We start from the raw sequence: 20,415 nt of genomic DNA on the forward strand, positions 1-20,415 counted from the left end.
AATTTCCTTCTAATATTCGTCGAATTCGGTCAATCGCAAGCAAATTAACTCGCCATTTCTGTAAATTAATCCCATTGTTGTGTGCAACTGATTAATTAAACCATTGACACGCCGGAGTTTGTTCAGAAATATACCTCAATATTTATTTATTATTATTTTTTTGCAGAAACTCACAAAATTCATTTATGATTTTTCAAATCAAATGAGTAACTAAAGGATACGAATCGTCTCCACGCGCATCGTGTGTGTTATGTTTCGTACAGTGTTTTCTAGGTTAGGCTAGTTAGGTACAGTTATTTTTTAGTTCTATCTTCGGAGGACTTCCCTGACTGTAGTTACGAGCTTGGGGACTCCCCTGACTGTAGTTACGAGCTTGGGGACTCCCCTGACTGTAGTTACGAGCTTGGGGACTCCCCTGACTATAGTTACGAGCTTGGGGACTCCCCTGACTGTAGTTACGAGCTTGGGGACTCCCCTGACTGTAGTTACGAGCTTGGGGACTCCCCTGACTGTAGTTACGAGCTTGGGGACTCCCCTGACTGTAGTTACGAGCTTGGGAGACTCTCCTGGCTATAGTTACAAGCTTGGGGACTCTCCTGACTATAGTTACGAGCTTGGGGACTCCCCTGACTGTAGTTACAAGCTTGGGAGACTCCCCGGACTATAGTTACGAGCTTGGGGACTCCCCTGACTGTAGTTACGAGCTTGGGGACTCCCCTGACTGTAGTTACGAGCTTGGGGACTCCCCTGACTGTAGTTACGAGCTTGGGAGACTCTCCTGACTATAGTTACAAGCTTGGGGACTCTCCTGACTATAGTTACGAGCTTGGGGACTCCCCTGACTGTAGTTACGAGCTTGGGGACTCCCCTGACTATAGTTACGAGCTTGGAGACTCCTCTCACTATAGTTACGAGCTTGGGGACTCTCCTGACTATAGTTACGAGCTTGGGGACTCCTCTCACTATAGTTACGAGCTTGGGGACTCCCCTGACTATAGTTACGAGCTTGGGGACTCCTCTCACTATAGTTACGAGCTTGGGGACTCTCCTGACTATAGTTACGAGCTTGGGGACTCCTCTCACTATAGTTACGAGCTTGGGGACTCCTCTCACTATAGTTACGAGCTTGGGGACTCCTCTCACTATAGTTACGAGCTTGGGGACTCCTCTCACTATAGTTACGAGCTTGGGGACTCCTCTCACTATAGTTACGAGCTTGGAGACTCCTCTCACTATAGTTACGAGCTTGGGGACTCCTCTCACTATAGTTACGAGCTTGGAGACTCCTCTCACTATAGTTACGAGCTTGGGGACTCCCCTGACTGTAGTTACGAGCTTGGGGACTCTCCTGACTATAGTTACGAGCTTGGGGACTCCTCTCACTATAGTTACGAGCTTGGGGACTCCTCTCACTATAGTTACGAGCTTGGGGACTCCTCTCACTACAGTTACGAGCTTGGGGACTCTCCTGACTATAGTTACGAGCTTGGAGACTCCCCTGACTGTAGTTACGAGCTTGGGGACTCCCCTGACTGTAGTTACGAGCTTGGGGACTCTCCTGACTATAGTTACGAGCTTGGGGACTCCTCTCACTATAGTTACGAGCTTGGGGACTCCTCTCACTATAGTTACGAGCTTGGGGACTCCTCTCACTACAGTTACGAGCTTGGGGACTCTCCTGACTATAGTTACGAGCTTGGAGACTCCTCTCACTATAGTTACGAGCTTGGGGACTCCCCTGACTGTAGTTACGAGCTTGGGGACTCTCCTGACTATAGTTACGAGCTTGGGGACTCCTCTCACTATAGTTACGAGCTTGGGGACTCCTCTCACTACAGTTACGAGCTTGGGGACTCTCCTGACTATAGTTACGAGCTTGGAGACTCCCCTGACTGTAGTTACGAGCTTGGGGACTCCTCTCACTATAGTTACGAGCTTGGGGACTCCCCTGACTGTAGTTACGAGCTTGGGGACTCTCCTGACTATAGTTACGAGCTTGGGGGACTCTCTGATAATGTAGAATTTCATTTATTTCTCTTTCTAATAAGGTGACTGTGCCAACCTACCAGGGACTGGGATTCGTGAAGTATTTAGGCAACCACCTGCGAAACCTGTACATCTTTCCATAATAATTGCGGCTTTGTCTTAATTTATTAAAGAGTTTACGAGCTTCACAGCCTAAGGTTATGAGGTCTGAAGCGCTAGAAGTTGTTACAAACAACCTTTAGCGCTTCAGAGCTCATAAACTGTTTAATAAATACACATTAATAAGCCGTCGTGATTAAAGAAAGATGTACAGGCTTCGTAAGTGGTCTCCTAAGTACTTGATGAATCCCGGGCAAGCCCCCTCACTCTAGAGAGAGCACTATTATTTAATTAATTTCACCATGAATACTAACTCTACTGCTTTACATTTGATTTCAGATGAAAGCGTTTTCCCAAACTCATCTTCAAGCAATCTGTAACGTATCTAAAAGTCTTAATTAATATTTTCTAGGCTCAGAGGATTGGTACCACTTTGCCGTGCGGAGGAGGCGGTGATGCGCTCAGATATTACTCCGCTACTTACATTGATGCCAACACTGGCTGACAATTAACCTTAATTATTCTCTCTTACAAAGAAATTCCTAAGCCACAAACAATGTAGGATGTAAACCTTCAAGTACAAGATCGACGATACACTTATCGTGCGAAACAATTTGAATATGTAATGAGAAATATGACCCGTTGGTAGCATACAAAATGAGAGAGGATCTGGCAATACCAAACTGGAAGAGATGCAGATTTTTAACCAAACAATGTTTTTATAATTTCACATATATGTCTACATATATGAATAGCCTCATTCATACTCGTAATAAAAATCGTAAATGTCAAGGCCTAAGCGTTATTTCAAAGTTATGTCTAAGCATCGCGTCTAGACTTTATCAAGTGTCTAAGTGTCTAGACATTGTCTCTAGGCGTCTAAGTGTCTAGACATCGTCTCTAAGTGTCTACGTATTGTCTCTATAAGCGTCTAAGTGTCTAGACATCGTCATTATGTGTCTAGACATCGTCTCTAGGCGTCTAAGTGTCTAGACTGTGTGACTAGGCATCAAGTCTAGGAAGCTTCAAAGTCTTCTTTTTCAATAAAAACAACTTCTTTAATTTTCTCTTTGAGATTCAACACCTGTCCTTACTCGCACCAAAAGATTTCACGAATTGGCCAATTAAGTGTCAAGTAGTTAGTAAATAGAATGCATTAGGCAGTGATGTGGTGGAGGCTGACTCCATACACAGTTTCAAGTGTAGATATGATAGAGTTCGAGAAGCATTTGTACACCAGTTGAGTGACAATTGAGAGGCGAGACCAAAGAGCCAGAGCTCAACCCCCGCAAGCACAACTAGGTGAGTAAACACCTAGAAGGCAAAAGATAAGAGAAGTGATATGATCACGACGGACACAAAATTAACGGGAATCGACAAAATTGATAAAGGAAAGTTCTTGAAGGCCTGGACCGTCAGGAGCAAGCGGTCGTATATTTAAGCTAACTAAACAAAGCTGACGACAAAATATATTGGAAATTTCTCCTTTGTCAACAGAGATGGAGACGGATGGAACAAGTGGAACAGCTGGTAGACGGTTGGAACAAGTGGAACAGCTGGTAGACGGTTGGAACAAGTGGAACAGCTGGTAGACGGTTGGAACAAGTGGAACAGCTGGTAGACGGTTGGAACAAGTGGAACAGCTGGTAGACGGTTGGAACAAGTGGAACAGCTGGTAGACGGTTGGAACAAGTGGAACAGCTGGTAGACGGTTGGAACAAGTGGAACAGCTGGTAGACGGTTGGAACAAGTGGAACAGCTGGTAGACGGTTGGAACAAGTGGAACAGCTGGTAGACGGTTGGAACAAGTGGAACAGCTGGTAGACGGTTGGAACAAGTGGAACAGCTGGTAGACGGTTGGAACAAGTGGAACAGCTGGTAGACGGTTGGAACAAGTGGAACAGCTGGTAGACGGTTGGAACAAGTGGAACAGACAGTAGACGGTTGGAACAAGTGGAACAGCTGGTAGACGGTTGGAACAAGTGGAACAGCTGGTAGACGGTTGGAACAAGTGGAACAGCTGGTAGACGGTTGGAACAAGTGGAACAGCTGGTAGACGGTTGGAACAAGTGGAACAGCTGGTAGACGGTTGGAACAAGTGGAACAGCTGGTAGACGGTTGGAACAAGTGGAACAGCCGGTAGACGGTTGGAACAAGTGGAACAGCTGGTAGACGGTTGGAACAAGTGGAACAGCTGGTAGACGGTTGGAACAAGTGGAACAGCCGGTAGACGGTTGGAACAAGTGGAACAGCTGGTAGACGGTTGGAACAAGTGGAACAGCTGGTAGACGGATGGAACAAGTGGAACAGCTGGTAGACGGATGGAACAAGTGGAACAGCCGGTAGACGGTTGGTGACAAAGATGGTGGAGGCCAAAACCATCAGTAGTTTCAAAGTGTTATATGACAAAGAGCACTGGGAAGACGGGACACCACGAGCGTAGCTCCCGCCCTGTACCAACACTTAGGTAATTACACACAGACATGACCGAGTACCCAGCTCTCGCGGGTCGTAGTCCTAAGGACTTGGGTTCGAATCCCACCCGAGGCAGAAAGAAATGGGCAAAGTTCATTTCACCTGATGCACCTGTTCATCTAACAATAAATAGGTACAGTACCTGGGCGTTACACAGCTGCTACGGCCAGTATCCTGGGGATTAGTGTGTTTATGTGTGTGTGAGAGAGAGAGAAATATGAAGTAGATATGATAAAGGAAAATGGGTCAGGAGTCAGTACCTTAGACAACTGGCAGTTTGAAAGGCGGGGTCCAAGAGCTAACAACTCGATCCTGCAGGCACAAATAGTAAACACACACACACACACACACACACACACACACACACACACACACACACACACACACACACACACACACACACACACACACACACACACACACCTAACTGAGTACCCAAATGAGCCACAGGGCCGTTAGAAAGAACTTTTTCATTGTCAGAGTAGTTAACAGGTGGAATGCATTAGGCAGTGATGTGGTGGAGACTGACTCCATACACAGTTTAAATTATAGATATGATAGAGCCCAGTAGGCTCAGGAATCTGTACACCAGTTGATTGACGGTTGAGAGGCGGGACCAAAGAGCCAAAGCTCAACCCCCGCAAGCACAACTAGGTGAGTACAACCAGGTACGTACACACACACACACACACACACACACACACACACACACACACACACACACACACACACACACACACACACACACACACACACACACACACACACACACACGCACACACATACACACAAACCCTTTAAGCTGCAGAGATTTATACATACCCACAAGATGAGCACAAACACAGTCGAGTGAAAATAATGGTTGGAAGGTGTTATTCATCAGGTCATATTCCCGGTGGTATGAGAGTGTGGAGTGGAGGATGGCTAGGGAGTGGAGGATGGTGAGGGAGTGGAGGATGGCGAGGGAGTGGAGGCCGCCCGCTCTCATCTTTAGTGCAGAGTCACAGAGTTCACCCACGTCATGGGGCCCACGTGCGCTGTGTTTACAGTGTGTGTGTGTTCCTTGAGGGTAATGATGGGGACCACGTGCGCTGTGTTTACAGTGTGTGTGTTCCTTGAGGGCAATGATGGGGACCACGTGCGCTGTGTTTACAGTGTGTGTGTTCCTTGAGGGCAATGATGGGGACCACGTGCGCTGTGTTTACAGTGTGTGTGTTCCTTGAGGGCAATGATGGGGACCACGTGCGCTGTGTTTACAGTGTGTGTGTTCCTTGAGGGCAATGATGGGGACCACGTGCGCTGTGTTTACAGTGTGTGTGTGTTCCTTGAGGGCAATGATGGGGACCACGTGCGCTGTGTTTACAGTGTGTGTGTGTTCCTTGAGGGCAATGATGGGGCCACGTGCGCTGTGTTTACAGTGTGTGTGTGTTCCTTGAGGGCAATGATGGGGCCACGTGCGCTGTGTTTACAGTGTGTGTGTGTTCCTTGAGGGCAATGATGGGACCCACGTGCCTTGTGTTTACAGTGTGTGTGTGTTCCTTGAGGGCAATGATGGGACCCACGTGTGTTGTGTTTACAGTGTGTGTGTGTGTGTTCCTTGAGGGCAATGATGGGGCCCATGTGCGTTGTGTTTACAGCGTGTGTGAGTGTTCCTTGAGGGCAATGATGGGACCCATGTGCCTTGTGTTTACAGTGTGTGTGTGTGTGTGTTCCTTGAGGGCAATGATGGGACCCATGTGCCTTGTGTTTACAGTGTGTGTGTGTTCCTTGAGGACAATGATAGGACCCACGTGTGTTGTGTTTACAGTGTGTGTGTGTGTGTTCCTTGAGGGCAATGATGGGACCCATGTGCCTTGTGTTTACAGTGTGTGTGTGTTCCTTGAGGGCAATGATGGGACCCATGTGCCTTGTGTTTACAGTGTGTGTGTGTTCCTTGAGGGCAATGATGGGGACCACGTGCGCTGTGTTTACAATGTGTGTGTTCCTTGAGGGCAATGATGGGACCCACGTGCCTTGTGTTTACAGTGTGTGTGTTCCTTGAGGGTAATGGCAGCCACCCGCTAAACACACTTCACACTCAAAACAAGTCTTTTGGAAGAAACTTCCAATTAATCATGCCTTCAAAGCACGAGAGGATCCGAGTAATAAGCTGCATTGATATTCACTGAGCAGTTCTATCCCACGACAGTGAAAATAAACAAATAACGTTGCTGAAATAAGTAATCCAACCCACATATATGAAATATATATCAAGTCAGAACTCATTTCAAGCAGGTCAGAAGGAAATATATAAACACTGATCTAACCAACCCCACCCACCTGTCCTAGCCCACCCACCTAACCAAGCCCACCCACCTGTCCAAGCCCACCTAACCACCTAACCAAGACCTAACCAAGCCTATCGACCTAACCTAGCACACAGAGGTGCTGTGTTTCCATAGTGCAACTTTTACAAACTAATAACATTAATGTTAATAACACAAAGAAATCCCAGTAGCGTGATATACTAATGAGAACATTATCTGAGGCAATGAGGTGACTTGAACCAGCATTCTAGTGATGCCCAGACGCTCGCCTTAACCCACTAAGCCACGCCATGACAAAACAAAAAAAGCCATTTAACCAGGAACTCCACTGAGTTCACTGGGAAGCTCAGCTCGAGACCACCAACCAGGATTTTATAACTGGTCTACACCTACACTTTGTCCTGAGGGCAATGGTGTTCTGGAATGGTGGAATGGCTTGTTGTCATATCGTGGCTTAGTGAGCTCAGGCAAGTGTCTGGTATTCACTAGAACGCTTGTTCAAGTCACCTCATTGGTGACTTGAACGAGACGTCAGGACCAATTGACGTAATTACACAGAAAACCTTGTTGCTTTATGCCCATTGAGGTATTCTTATATTTCACATTTAAATGTGAACTTAAATCATTGTGGGAACGATGGTGTATTGATGTAGGGAGTTAAGAGCAGAGTGCAATGAATTGGTCGCTGGAAGAGTTCGTGTCTTAGGCAAATTAGCTGCCAATAATGCTTCGTCACCTGCATAATAATTACATTTAAGTCTTTGCATTACTGTTAGTGCAGAGTGGCTTAGACTGTTTATGGAAATGTTCAGTTTCTCTGTATCTCTCTTTCTGGCTTACTTTTAATCTTAATTTCACAATCTCATATTATTTTTAATCTCAGCGTATATACCCCCTGTGTGTCTCAGTATATATACCCCTGTGTGTGTCTCAGTATATATACCCCTGTGTGTGTCTCAGTATATATACCCCTGTGTGTGTCTCAGTATATATACCCCTGTGTGTGTCTCAGTATATATACCCCTGTGTGTGTCACAGTATATATACCCCTGTGTGTGCCTCAGTATATATACCCCTGTGTGTGTCTCAGTATATATACCCCTGTGTGTGTCACAGTATATATACCCCTGTGTGTGCCTCAGTATATATACCCCTGTGTGTGTCTCAGTATATGTACCCCTGTGTGTGTCTCAGTATATATACCCCTGTGTGTGTCACAGTATATATACCCCTGTGTGTGCCTCAGTATATATACTCCTGTGTGTGTCTCAGTATATATACCCCTGTGTGTGTCTCAGTATATATACCCCTGTGTGTGTCACAGTATATATACCCCTGTGTGTGCCTCAGTATATATACCCCTGTGTGTGTCTCAGTATATATACCCCTGTGTGTGTCACAGTATATATACCCCTGTGTGTGCCTCAGTATATATACCCCTGTGTGTGTCTCAGTATATGTACCCCTGTGTGTGTCTCAGTATATGTACCCCTGTGTGTGTCTCAGTACATATACCCCTGTGTGTGTCTCAGTATATATACCCCTGTGTGTGTCTCAGTATATATACCCCTGTGTGTGTCTCAGTATATATACCCCTGTGTGTGTCTCAGTATATATACCCCTGTGTGTGTCTCAGTATATATACCCCTGTGTGTGCCTCAGTATATATACCCCTGTGTGTGTCTCAGTATATATACCCCTGTGTGTGTCTCAGTACATATACCCCTGTGTGTGCCTCAGTATATATACCCCTGTGTGTGTCTCAGTATATATACCCCTGTGTGTGTCTCAGTATATATACCCCTGTGTGTGTCTCAGTACATATACCCCTGTGTGTGCCTCAGTATATATACCCCTGTGTGTGTCTCAGTATATATACCCCTGTGTGTGTCTCAGTATATGTACCCCTGTGTGTGTCACAGTATATATACCCCTGTGTGTGTCTCAGTATATATACCCCTGTGTGTGTCTCAGTATATATACCCCTGTGTGTGTCACAGTATATATACCCCTGTGTGTGTCTCAGTATATATACCCCTGTGTGTGTCTCAGTATATATACCCCCCTGTGTGTCTCAGTACATATACCCCTGTGTGTGTGTCTCAGTATATATACCCCTGTGTGTGTCTCAGTATATATACCCCTGTGTGTGTCTCAGTATATATACCCCCCTGTGTGTCTCAGTATATATACCCCTGTGTGTGTCACAGTATATATACCCCCCTGTGTGTCTCAGTATATATACCCCTGTGTGTGTCTCAGTATATATACCCCCCTGTGTGTCTCAGTACATATACCCCTGTGTGTGTGTCTCAGTATATATACCCCTGTGTGTGTCTCAGTATATATACCCCTGTGTGTGTCTCAGTATATATACCCCTGTGTGTGCCTCAGTATATGTACCCCTGTGTGTGTCTCAGTATATATACCCCTGTGTGTGTCACAGTACATATACCCCTGTGTGTGTCTCAGTATATATACCCCTGTGTGTGCCTCAGTATATATACCCCTGTGTGTGTCTCAGTATATGTACCCCTGTGTGTGTCTCAGTATATATACCCCTGTGTGTGTCACAGTATATATACCCCTGTGTGTGTCACAGTATATATACCCCTGTGTGTGTCTCAGTATATATACCCCTGTGTGTGCCTCAGTATATGTACCCCTGTGTGTGTCTCAGTATATATACCCCTGTGTGTGTCACAGTACATATACCCCTGTGTGTGTCTCAGTATATATACCCCTGTGTGTGCCTCAGTATATATACCCCTGTGTGTGTCTCAGTATATGTACCCCTGTGTGTGCCTCAGTATATGTACCCCTGTGTGTGTCACAGTACATATACCCCTGTGTGTGCCTCAGTATATATACCCCTGTGTGTGTCTCAGTATATGTACCCCTGTGTGTGCCTCAGTATATGTACCCCTGTGTGTGTCACAGTACATATACCCCTGTGTGTGCCTCAGTATATATACCCCTGGGGTATCTCCTAGAAGGACATCAACAGAGAGAGAAATTTTACCCTAAAAATGTGTACGTTTAACATAATATTTTGGGTTTTGAAAACATTGTTAATATCTTCAAACTATTTGATATATGTATTTGATTATGAGAATACCATGGGGGTAAATTCAGAGTTATTAATAGCCGTCTAGGGTGATAACCTGTGTAGACCACAGTGATAACTCGTTGGTATCTGTTATCACTGGGGGAGTTATATAATAGAGACATGATCCTACATAGCCTCCTAGACCTTGTTCCTTCCCCGCCCACATGTCTGTATGTTGGCTTGTCATGTCTCTTTGTCATTACTTCTCTGGTTAGATTAAAACAGACGCGATAGCGACTTAGCTGCCATGACAGCCTAGCCAGGGCGCCCCTATCTCGCGATATATATATATATATATATATATATATATATATATATATATATATATATATATATATATATATATATATATATATATATATATATATATATATATATATTCTGGTTAGCATTGTAAATGTGCGGCCACGTCTGTGGAAGAAAATACTACAATAACACACAGTGTAGGTGCGAGGGTCAAGAGAGGAGTCCAATCTGAATAACAAATTGAAACTTGAAGGTAAACATAAAAAACAATCACGGCCAGTAAGCTCTTGAGAATAATTTACAGCAACTTTGAAGGAATTTAATTTATTGGTGAAGGGAGAGTGGGGGAAGCGCCCCCCCCCCCGACCTAACCTAGAGGTGATAACAGTTAACTCTCCCCTGGTGTACTGTTGTTATACCTCACCCCTAGTGTGTAGGGGGGGGTAGAATCCAGTTCCTGGCCAATATGGGTTAGGCAGGAAGAACCGCACGTCTATGGGTCATCCAATAAGGTTAGCAGACTTCTAGATGTTACCACTGCTAGGCTTAGGCTCGGCTACAAGTACCTCTGGGAATTTGTAACATCTGCTGATGTAGATGTGACTAAATGTAAACTCTGTCAGCAGAACTATTCGCATACTTTGCGTCATTATATAATGGAATGTGAAAAAAATCGCGGAATTTAGAGATAACACCATCAATAGTGTCCAAGAAATGTGTAAGTACTTCATTCATAATGATGTGCTGCCCGAAATCTTAGCGAAGTATTCAAAATTTGCTTACTGTAGGTAATGCATGCACATGACTGTAAAGCTACCGCCCAGTTGCGTGGGTGTGGAGCACATGACTGTAAAGCTGCCGCCCAGTTGGGTGGGTGTGGAGCACATGACTGTAAAGCTGCCGCCCAGTTGGGTGGGTGTGGAGCAAGACTAGTAACTGTGTGACTCACCATAGATGTAAAGTGCCTTGTATAGTGACTGTTGTGAGCCTCTTGTTGAATCACTTGTGACACAAAAGATTATTGATGTGTGTATTTGTGTGGGTGATTAAATATGTGTATGTATATATGTATACGTATGTATATGTTTTGTCTATTATGCAGGTATTCTTGTTCAACATTTCTCTTGTTAGAAGAAAGTATATGTATGCATGAGTATGTGTACATGTATATATAACATTAATAATTTTGTAACTAGCGTCAAAAGATTGTCATTTACTTAGTTAAACGGACTAGAGGGTTCAGTTCCTGAACCGATCATGTGCCTCTGAAATCCTTTACACCACCGCCCACGGGATGGGTATGGGGTGCATTATAAAGAAAGAAATTGAAAGAAATTGAATTGCATCACTGTATTCTTCAACCGACAGCCGAAATGGCGAGGACCAACAGCTGAAGTTTAATCCTGCAAGCAAAAGTAAACAAATACATATAGGCACCTACAAGAACGGCATCAAGACGGGCAGGAGTAAGTATGGCGGGCTTTAGGCACTTCAACGTCTTCTTCAAGCTTATATTTCCTCTACCAAGTACTCCCCATAGCTAAAGTTACTCCCCAGTAAGCTTATAGCATTTTAGATTCATTAATATAACACAAAATAAAAGTTTTATATTGTTAGTTGTTAATAAGTTCAGACCAGGCATGGAACTATCAACAGACGACCCGAGGTCTGGCAGCGGGGTGGTGACGGCAGCGCCGCCTCCCTATGTTATGGATGGCGTCCACCCGCGCTTCTCTCTGCTTCATTGTTCCTCATCTCATCCACCTCAATCAACGCCTTTCATGAGTGTTCAACTTCCGTTCAGAAGGAACATTGTATCATTTTTGTATGAACGACCACATGTAATTAGCAGGAAGTCATTGCACACATGAAGATATTCGGATCGAAAAGTAGTGCATCCGTTGACTATGGAAAGAAATTCTAGTTTTCTCTTTTTGATATATTAATGTACGGATCGTCGTGGCCGCCGGCTACGACGACGGCAGCTGTCTACCACATCAACCTCAAACCCATTCACTCCAGTGAACGTAAAACTCGAACTAAAAACTGTTTCACAACCATGTAAAACTTTGGAGAGGCAAGAATCATTAATACGTGAGAGCTGCGAAAGATGGAAGAGGGAAGGAGTGAGTAAAGTGGAGGAGAGAGGAAGAGGAGTGGGAGGGAGAGAGAGAGAGGGAGGGTAAGAGAAGAGCCTGGAAAGGCACCACGTGATCTTCCATGGGGCCCGCGCCAGAAAAATCAATCCTCCAAGTGAGTCTAATTTCTCACTTTCGTCAGGATTAAGTCTCCATTGTATATATAGTTACGATAAACATAATTTGCTGAGGTGATGGTAAGTCCCTAAACCAACTTGGAAGAGAAAACCGCCACTAGGGACCTGGAGACTCTCTTTCACCTCTGACATTATGGCGGGAGCTCCCACACGCTCGCCGGCCCACGTCAATACGTGAGGGGACGCCACGAGGGGACGCCTCCAGGGGACGCCACGAGGGGACGTCTCCAGGGGACGCCACGAGAGGACGCCACGAGGGGACGCCACGAGAGCACGCTATGAGGGACGCTGTGAGGGGACGCAACGAGAGCACGCTACGAGGGGACGCCACGAGAGCACGCTACGAGGGGACGCCACGAGAGCACGCTACGAGGGGACGCCACGAGAGAACGCTACGAGGGGACGCCACGAGAGCACGCTACGAGGGGACGCCACGAGAGCACGCAACGAGGGGACGACACGAGAGCACGCTACGAGGGGACGCCACGAGAGAACGCTACGAGGGGACGCCACGAGAGCACGCTACGAGGGGACGCCACGAGAGCACGCTACGAGGGGACGCCACGAGAGCACGCTACGAGGGGACGCCACGAGAGCACGCTACGAGGGGACGCCACGAGAGCACGCTACGAGGGGACGCCACGAGAGCACACTACGAGGGGACGCCACGAGAGCACGCTACGAGGGACGCTGTGAGAGGACGCCACGAGAGCACGCCACGAGGGGGCGCCTCCAAGGGACACCACGAGGGACGCTGTGAGGGGACGCCACGAGAGCACGCCACGAGAGCACGTCACGAGGGGACACCACGAGGGGACGCTACGAGGGGACACCACGAGGGGACACCACGAAGGACGCCACGAGGGGACACCACGAGGGGACGCCACGAGGAGACACCACGAGGGGACACCACGAAGGACGCCACGAGGAGACACCACGAGGGGACGCCACGAGGAGACACCACACGAGGGGACGCCACGAGGGGACACCACGAGGAGACGCCACAAGGAGGACACACAAGAGGGGACACCACGAGGGGACGCCACAAGGAGGACACACAAGAGGGGACACATAAAGGACACCACCAGGATATGTGCGAAACAAATAAACACAAATTGAATTTTAGCGCCACTCTCGAAAATCGATGAAGGTTACTACGCCTGGAAGGAGGAAACACAAGGATGCGCACGCACACACACGCACGCCACATTCACACACGCGCGCGCGTGTGTATACACACACACACACGCACGTGCACTACCACCAACAAGCCCAGCTATCAAAACAAATGGTCTACAATATTCATCCCAAAACTTACAGACTATTAACTTCTGATAGTCACGATCACAAGGCTATATTGATCTTTGGAATTCATTCAAGCTTCAGCCTAATAATAATTAATCACTGTAACTACGGTGAATTTTGCTTGTTAACGGTACAATCTGTTATCCAAAAATTATAGTGCCCGATATCTACCGTGGATGGTAGCACCTATAGCTACTGTGCATGGTAGTATAGCCACCATGGATGGTAGCATATATAGCTACTATGGATGATAACACCTATCGCTACCATGCATGGTAATACCCGTAGCTATAATGGTACCTCGTATTTCAAGAGCAATGAACCGTACAGAAACATTAACGTTAATATCCAGAACTTACACGAACCACAATTATTCAAGCAACGAATTAATCAATAATACTCAGGAGTATTGATTACTCCGCGTCATGCCCAAGTTCCTCAACGTCTCACCACCAAGCCACGATAGGCCTACTCGGCTTCCTCCCCGCCATCACCACATTTTCATCGGCCTAAATCTACAGCATCGAAGCTCTAGTTGAGTGAGTGAGCGGCCGTGATGAGCACCGGGATGTTCATCAACAGGTGTGTGTGTGTGTTCAGAAGAAAGCTCCCAGGATAGAGAAAGTATACAGATGGAATTAGAAATTACCTCTGGGGAAAGTCGCCATTGGCAGAGTCACTCACCTCACCATCCAGTCACTATCCTCGTCGAGTCAACATTTCGTGAACACTATCTGTTGCAGTGAAGTCACGTAGCGCTTTGCGTCTACCTTTTGTCTTTTGTAATTGATGTTCTGTTAAAATACGAGAAACAAACACACGGACACACACACACGAGGTACTGTCCTTCTGTTGTTTGGCTTCTGACTGGTGAATGGAGCCGCTGGCCGCACTGGCTCTATGCTCATGACGTCAGAGGCCTAGGGTGCCCTGGGATTGGTGGGTGTCGAACCGACATCCTATTTAAAAGATTGATAATTGCCTGTGACGTTGACAGTAATTAATTTTGTCTATATATACATCGAGTTTCCCTCCAAAGTCAAACAACTGACCCTCCCCTCCCCCCAGATGCAATTTGAAAACAGTTGACAAACGCCGGAGTACCTATTAACCGCTAGGTGAACAAGTGAATCAGGTGAAAGGAATTTCATCTAATTGACCAACCATATCTGTTCCGGCCGGGAATCGTACCCAAGATTCCCGATTATGAGTCGAGATGATGGCTATTATTGCCTGTAGATGTTGTTGTTATGTTGAGCTACTGGGAGCCAGGCTATGGTGAGCCCACTGTACCCACCTGCCACAGGAGCTGTGTCACGCCTCTACACAGTAATATGTACTTACATATTTACCCTTTACATACTCGCTGACAAACGTTGGACGAATTCTCTGCGTTGTACTTGCGACCTTGAGAGAGGTGGACAAGGTCACCAGTCCCAGCTGGTGGGGTGGAGGAAGAAGGGGGGCTCGCCAGGAGGTGGGGAGAGGGAAGGGGGCGCTGGCCCCCTCCACCTCTCCCCTCCCACGGTTCGTCCACGCGATGCAATACAGCATAAAAGGTTGGTGTTGGCAGAGACTCTAGCTGGTGGTTGGGGCTGTTTCTGTGGTGTTAATCTCTGGAGCTTGGTGTCCGAGGTGCTTGTGGCTTCTCTCATATGGTACAGTGGCTTGTCTCATGGTACAGGGGCTTGTCTCATGGTACAGTGGCTAGTCTCATATGGTACAGTGGCTTGTCTCATGGTACAGGGGCTTGTCTCATGGTACAGTGGCTTGTCTCACATGGTACAGTGGCTTATCTCACATGGTACAGTGGCTTGTCTCACATGGTACAGTGGCTTGTCTCATGGTACAGTGGCTTGTCTCATGTGGTACAGTGGCTTGTCTCGTGGTACAGTGGCTTGTCTCACGTGGTGCAGTGGCTTGTCTCATGGTACAGCGGCTTGTCTCATGGTACAGTGGCTTGTCTCGTGGTACAGTGGCTTGTCTCATATGGTACAGTGGCTTGTCTCATGGTACAGTGGCTTGTCTCATGGTACAGTGGCTTGTCTCATGGTACAGGGGCTTGTCTCATGGTACAGTGGCTTGTCTCACGTGGTGCAGTGGCTTGTCTCATGGTACAGTGGCTTGTCTCATGGTACAGGGGCTTGTCTCATGGTACAGTGGCTTGTCTCACGTGGTGCAGTGGCTTGTCTCATGGTACAGTGGCTTGTCTCATGGTACAGTGGCTTGTCTTACGTGGTACAGTGGCTTGTCTCATGGTACAGTGGCTTGTCTCATATGGTACAGTGGCTTGTCTCATGGTACAGTGGCTTGTCTCACGTGGTACAGTGGTTTGTCTCATATGGTACAGTGGCTTGTCTCATGGTACTGTGGCTTGTCTCACGTGGTACAGTGGCTTGTCTCATGGTACAGTGGCTTGTCTCACGTGGTACAGTGGCTTGTCTCATGGTACAGTGGCTTGTCTCACGTGGTACAGTGGCTTGTCTCATGGTACAGTGGCTTGTCTCACGTGGTACAGTGGCTTGTCTCATGGTACAGTGGCTTGTCTCACGTGGCGTACTGGGTTGCTTCACATAGTCCACTGGTTTGTTTCACATGATGCACAGCTGGCTTGTCTCACATGATGCTCAACTGGCTTGTCTCACATGACTCACAACTGGCTTGTCTCACATGATGCTCAACTGACTTGTCTCACATGATGCACAACTGGCTTGTCTCACATGATGTACAACTGGCTTGTCTCACATGATGTACCACTGGCTTGTCTCACATGACTCACAACTGGCTTGTCTCACAACTGGCTTATCTCACCTGACTCACAACTGGCTTGTCTCACAACTGGCTTGTCTCACAACTGGCTTATCTCACATGACTCACAACTGGCTTGTCTCACAAGACTCATAACTGGCTTGTCTCACATGACTCACAACTGGCTTGTTTCACATGACTCACAACTGGCTTGTCTCACATGATGCACAACTGGCTTGTCTCACATGATGCACAACTGGCTTGTCTCACATAACTCACAACTGGCTTGTCTCATATAACTCACAACTGGCTTGTCTCACATGATGCACAACTGGCTTGTCTCACATAACTCACAACTGGCTTGTCTCACATGATGCACAACTGGCTTGTCTCACATAACTCACAACTGGCTTGTCTCACATGACTCACAACTGGCTTGTCTCACATGATGCACCACTGGCTTGTCTCACATGATGCACAACTGGCTTGTCTCACATAACTCACAACTGGCTTGTCTCACATAACTCACAACTGGCTTGTCTCACATAACTCACAACTGGCTTGTCTCACATGATGCACAACTGGCTTGTCTCACATAACTCACAACTGGCTTGTCTCACATAATGCAGAACTGGCTTGTCTCACATGATGCACAACTGGCTTGTCTCACATGATGCACAACTGGCTTGTCTCACATGATGCACAACTGACTTGTCTCACATGATGCACAACTGGCTTGTCTCACATGATGCACAACTGGCTTGTCTCACATGATGCACAACTGGCTTGTCTCACATGATGCACAACTGGCTTGTCTCACATGATGCACAACTGGTCTTTCCTCACGTGGCATGTGTGTGGTGGTCAGTGTTGGTGTGTGTGGTGGTGGTCAGTGTTGTGATGGTACACTGGCTTGCCACACAGTGTACTGGCTTGTCAGACACTGGCTTATTTCACATACTATACACGTGTGCATACCAAATATATACCCGTTGTGTATTATTGTGTATCAACTTGTAAATGCAGTGTAGATAGAACGCTGAAACTGATGGACGATTAGCGCCCTCGCGTCTTTCCTGTCTATGTAGTCCTGCTTGCCACCTTCTTGACAATCAGGTTCACATTTCTACGGCTCGTGGCTTAACTCTGAGTGTGGTTATGTAATGACTGTTATATCAGCGTTCCCATGGAGCCATAGTGATGCGTGGAGCGTCCCGTTGCTTGTGTGTTCCTCCTGTCTGTCTCCTCTGTCTTGCCCGTCTGTCTGTCTCCGCTGCCCGTCCCCTCAGTCATGTAAAGCACCCCACAATGCGTGCCATGTCCCTCACTGGGACACCTCCATACCACTGCTTGACCCTGACAACATGGTCAACACTCCCGCTCACCCACCGTCCACACTTCCAAGCCACGAACAACCAGAAAAGTGTAAAAGCTTGGCCGTACTTACATGGTGGGTGGAGCCTACAGGAGGAACACTCGCCAGCCAGCAGTCACACGCTGCAGGGACGGCAAGGGGGCGTCCAGAGAAGAGAGGACACGGAGCGAGAACGCCTGCCTCCGAGACTGTCCCGGCAGCCACTCGCATTCGACCTTACTGGGTCAAAGAGAGCAGTTGTGGGGGCGGTTAGGCGCGTGCGCGGCCGGAGACTGTTTTTTTTTTGGGGGGGGGGGGGAGAAGCATGGATTCCTGGGGGGCTTTAGGAGGCATGGGCATCATTGGTATGGGTCGGCATTTTTAGCATGGATGAGGGGGATGTATAGGGGGTCGAGGAAGGGGTAGGTAGAGGGCCTCAAAAATATGTTTGAGAGAATTTCATGACAACAGCATGGAGAATGGTGGAGTTGTGTGAGGCGTCACGAGGGGGCCGTCTTGTCCGGCGGACGGTGGTGGGGGAGCACCTGACTCCTGGGGTAGTGAGTGGTGTTGACATGGTGGTGTGGGAGTGACTTGTGGTGTTTGTGTGGGAGTGACTTGTGGTGTTTGTGTGGGAGTGACTTGTGGTGTGAGTGTGGGAGTGACTTGTGGTGTGAGTGTGGGAGTGACTTGTGGTGTTTGTGTGGGAGTGACTTGTGGCGTTTGTGTGGGAGTGACTTGTGGTGTGAGTGTGGGAGTGACTTGTGGTGTGAGTGTGGGAGTGACTTGTGGTGTTTGTGTGGGAGTGACTTGTGGTGTGAGTGTGGGAGTGACTTGTGGTGTGAGTGTGGGAGTGACTTGTGGTGTGAGTGTGGGAGTGACTTGTGGTGTGAGTGTGGGAGTGACTTGTGGTGTTTGTGTGGGAGTGACTTGTGGTGTGAGTGTGGGAGTGACTTGTGGTGTTTGTGTGGGAGTGACTTGTGGTGTGAGTGTGGGAGTGACTTGTGGTGTGAGTGTGGGAGTGACTTGTGGTGTGAGTGTGGGAGTGACTTGTGGTGTGAGTGTGGGAGTGACTTGTGGAGTTTGTGTGGGTGTCAGTGTGTGCACTAATCAATGTTACGGTGAAACACAAAATCACTACAGTTTCATTCAAGAGAAGGCCAGCTGTCCGCCGGCGTGCGGTCTGGTCTCATAAAGTCGCCTGACCTGGCCACAGTGATCCCTCACACGGAACGAATCGACCAGATGATATTATTAATTATTAAAACCAGTGACCAGAATGTAAGCAATAGTCAATATGTCACTAATCCAAGGCTCGCTCTGACATTCTCCTGGCCACAGTCATCTATTTTTAGGACAGGAGGGACGTCCTAGCAAGCTCTCAGGGTTCGAGCATGCTAGAGGTATAGCCAACTACTATATACACATATGATCTATTTTGAGGATATCTTGAGAGGATTTCGGGACTTAGCGTCCCCGCGGCCCGGTCCTAGACCAGGCCTCCTTTTTGTTACACCCCCCAGGAAGCAGCCCGTAGCAGCTGTGTAATTCCCCAGGTACCTATTTACTGCTAGGTGAACAGGCGCATGAGGATGAAAGAAACTCTGCCCATTTGTGTCCGCCTCTACCGGGGATCGATCCCGGAACCTTAGGATTACGAATCCCGAGCGCGGTCCACTAAGCTGTTATCCACGTCACGGGAATGGACAATGTTTGAGGCAGTTGTGAATGAAGTGATGCCACGCAAGCTCTGGGCCGGGATTCATCAAGCACATATACGTGTTCACTTACGAAACCTGTACATCTTTCCTCATTCGTGGCACCTTTGTTTGTAGTTATTGAACTGTTTATGAGCTCCGAAGCGCTACGAGGTTGCTTAAAACAATTACGACCTTGGGTCAAGAGCGACCTCGCAGCGTTTCTAAGTTCGTTAAATGTTTAATAAATACAGACGCCAGCCGCTATGATTCAGGAAAGATGCACAGGTTGGCACGTAAGATACACAGGTCGTAAGTTGGCACGTAAGATGCACAGGTCGTAAGTTGGCACGTAAACACTTGATGTTATTAGTTACTTCAACCTCAGATAATGGTAGGATTAGGATGTGACCAAGTAGATGACTAATCGATGGTTTACACCACAAAGAATAGTTTCACTGCTTTCGTTGTTGTTTAGGAACGACGAAGAAAGTATATGTTGTGTTGATTTAGGGGCGACGAGAAGAAAGTATATTGATCGGCGTTCGTGCGGTGTTGAGGGTCGCTAGGTTCACCTCGGGAGGCGAGTAGGTGCCCCCTCTCCCTTATCTATACCGTTATATTTCTAAAATAAATTCCTCCATCCATAACTGAGCATTAATTATTATATTATAAAATTCATTAGTAATAATTATTTTCATTCAAAATTAAATGAAACCCCTACGAGACCTTAACTCTTTTGCCTGTTGCTTACTGTGTGTGTGTGTGTGTGTGTGTGTGTGTGTGTGTGTGTGTGTGTGTGTGTGTGTGTGTGT

General features: G+C 47.2%; 1 protein-coding gene across 3 annotated transcripts in view; it reads right to left on the reverse strand.

Annotated features, from left to right (window-relative positions):
- LOC123752865 (uncharacterized) overlaps positions 1 to 18,123 on the reverse strand; it is a 156,096-nt gene extending 137,973 nt beyond the window's left edge. For all 3 annotated transcript variants that reach the window (XM_069300115.1, XM_069300113.1, XM_069300112.1), the window contains exon 1: positions 17,997 to 18,123. The gene's annotated coding sequence lies outside the window, so the exon portion shown is untranslated. The remainder of the gene's footprint in view (positions 1 to 17,996) is intronic.
- Between the last annotated feature and the right edge of the window lie 2,292 nt (positions 18,124 to 20,415).

This window comes from Procambarus clarkii, chromosome 43, assembly GCF_040958095.1.
Source record: "Procambarus clarkii isolate CNS0578487 chromosome 43, FALCON_Pclarkii_2.0, whole genome shotgun sequence".
Classification (NCBI taxonomy): Eukaryota; Metazoa; Arthropoda; class Malacostraca; order Decapoda; family Cambaridae; genus Procambarus; species Procambarus clarkii.